Here is a 2999-nt window from a genome sequence, read left to right as displayed (position 1 = left end):
CACTATCTACTCACACACTACCGCGTCACGTTGTCCCCCTCTTATATATACCCGACTACCCTATATCTAGTAAATACTAGAGCATTCGCCAAAGTACAGGATAGTTCTAGAAATGTGGCGTCACTGTAGTCATGTGACTCGCTGACGCAACACAAACAAACAAATTATACATTACATTCCTAATCTTAGACGGAGGTAACCACTAACTACACATCTTTTTTTACAGCTGGGGGATGATATGAATATAAATGCAAGCTAAGGGCTTTAATAGATGGCTTGCTGAAAATACCAGTAATGATTTCCCCATTCTTAACATGAATTTTAGTATCTAGAAACGGTAACATTCCACCTGGTATGACATAAACATGTGTAAATTTTATGAATGGGAGAACAGTATTCTATAACTCATGGAAACGAACAGAAGACTTTAAATTAGTTTTCCAAACTCCAGATACATCATCTATGAATCTGTACCAGATTGATGGGTCGCTCCTGTTTTCCAAGAATTACGTGTTTTCAGTTCAAATATATGTATAAATATTACAGCTAAGAGGTAATAGGGTAGCAGTAGTATAGCCATAAATATTACAGCTAAGAGGTAATAGGGTAGCAGTAGTATGGCTATAGGTAATAGGGTAGCAGTAGTCTTAGCTGTAATATTTATGGCTATCCTCTAGTCTGGTGATAAAATTATCCGTTAAATCTTACATACCTATTACACACCTCATAGCTCGTTCTAACCAATCAGTTGAAATATTTAAAAGTTCTAAGTCATATCTGTTTTCTCTTACCATAGTCATAACACAATCTATCCCTTCTTCAATTGGGATATAATTGAAAAACATCCATCGTAAACAGAATGGGATTATCATTACGTAACTGTTCCAGAAAATGAGTTGTGTTGTTGATATGAGCAGGGATTAAGTCCAATAATGGGACTAAGTTCAGTCTATTCAAAACCCACGATATACCTTCTGTCGGATATCTGCAAGCGGGTGCTATAGGGCTCAGGAGTAAATCAGACTTGTGGCCTTTAGAACGGCCGTGGAATTCAGGGGCTCGAGTTTTTTTACGGTTTTTAACTGTCCTCTAGATGTAGAGAAGTATAAGCACCTTTCTTGAACGAAATCGATTCTGCATTTACTTTCAAGTGTTTTAGAAGGATTTCTTTTTAATTTATATAGTTATTTTTATTTAATAAATGCATATAAATCCTTCGCTCATAAATGCTAAAACTAAAAGTTCTTCACTTTATCGGATCCTTTATCTATAATGTCACTATTTCCTTTTAATTTATTTAAAGGTTTATTCTCATGAAAAAAAAATAAATTAGGTTTCATTATGTAATTACGGAATTTCCCTAAAATGTTCGACACCTTTCTGGAAAGTTCTGCGGTGGCTTCTTCTGTTATTGTCTTTGTTTTCACTGCGAGTGTCTTAGGATGATCAAAAATTTTGGGTCAAAAGCAAGTTAATTGACAGTTGATGTTCTTCTCGTTGTTCTGACGAATCTCTACTGCTTACATTATATGTATATACACACATTTCTTTTTAATGCAGTGGTTTATACGTATGTTTTATCCTTTCCTTATGTTTCTTTTAACCAACAGATGGCGCATTTTGTTCTGTTGCCATGACCATCAAAGGTACTTTGAATTTCATACAAATATTTCAGGTCTGATGAAGGCTCCAGCACTAAAGTCGAAAGCTAACCAATAATAAATATCTAATGTGAGAAATGTCTAAAAATCTGTTTAATTTTTAACTTGCATTATTCTTGAATAGGAAAATAGACATTAAGATAGCTTTTTTTTAAACTTTGCTTTTAAATTCTAAATTATATATATAAATGTTAACAAGCAAAACATAAATGAAACGTTTTTGATCATTTAGAGCATTTTTTTTTAAATGTGTTTGTATTTTATTAATATTTTATTCGGTTAAACATTTTAACAGAGAAATTACCTTCCACTCAAATATAATATGCTTTAAAATGCATTATTCTTTTAGTGAGCAAGGTTCGCCAATAAAATGTAGACGACTCGAATGGAAATATAAAACTCCTATGAAAGTACAGACAGTCATATCATATACCATTCCCAGTAGTATGGTGGTTAATGTACTCATGTCTTAAGGGAGAGGATAATGGTATCGTAATCAGCGTACAAAATCTACAGTTAACCTTGCTGGGGTACCAATATAAATATGGGTTTCATATCAGTAAATGGTGATGGAGTTACATAAAATTGATGGCAACCTGTATGCTGACTGGTTCGTGTATATTCTTATCCATCGTGTCATTCTCTGAGGAATAAGACCTATTAAGCAGGGATTCATCTTTCGGCAAGGCAGTGATAATAAGCATGCGGAAAATGTAGTGGAACGATACCTGGAGGGAAAAACTCAATGGAACACTTACAACCATGGCTTAACTTGTACAAAGATCTGATATGAATATTATTTAGCTGTATGGACCTTTTGGAAATTGAGAAGGTCAAAGGGCAACCAAGCAACTTGGTGGATTGTGAGGAGTAACATAGGACATTTGGAACACTATTTCACATTAATAAAATGATGGCAGCATTAAAACTTAGTGTACTGCTCTATTTTTGAAGCAAATACAAAATAGTAGTACACTAAACATCTTATTTGCTTTTCTTTTGTATATTTTTGTAATGATGTTCTATACTAATGGTAAATTGAACATTTAGTTACACTTAGGAATTGTTTGTGACTCCTTTATATGTATTACTTATGCATTTACATAATTATTTCCAATACTATATATTCGTTGCTATTCTTACTTTTCTGTTAAAACAAGAATGCAGGGTTTCAGCACGAGGTTACTCAAAATTTGTTTTTGTCACGGAAAATATCAATCATTAGCAAGTGGAACATCAAACAATCACACAGTTATCATAGGTAGTTCCATATTCAAATTATTCTGCTGGTCAACATTCTCACATCCCCCAGTGTCACAACGGTAACTCTGCAGATTT

This window comes from Limulus polyphemus, unplaced genomic scaffold, assembly GCF_000517525.1.
Source record: "Limulus polyphemus unplaced genomic scaffold, Limulus_polyphemus-2.1.2 Scaffold3118, whole genome shotgun sequence".
Taxonomy (NCBI): domain Eukaryota; kingdom Metazoa; phylum Arthropoda; class Merostomata; order Xiphosura; family Limulidae; genus Limulus; species Limulus polyphemus.
Note: the sequence above shows the minus strand (reverse complement) of the source record.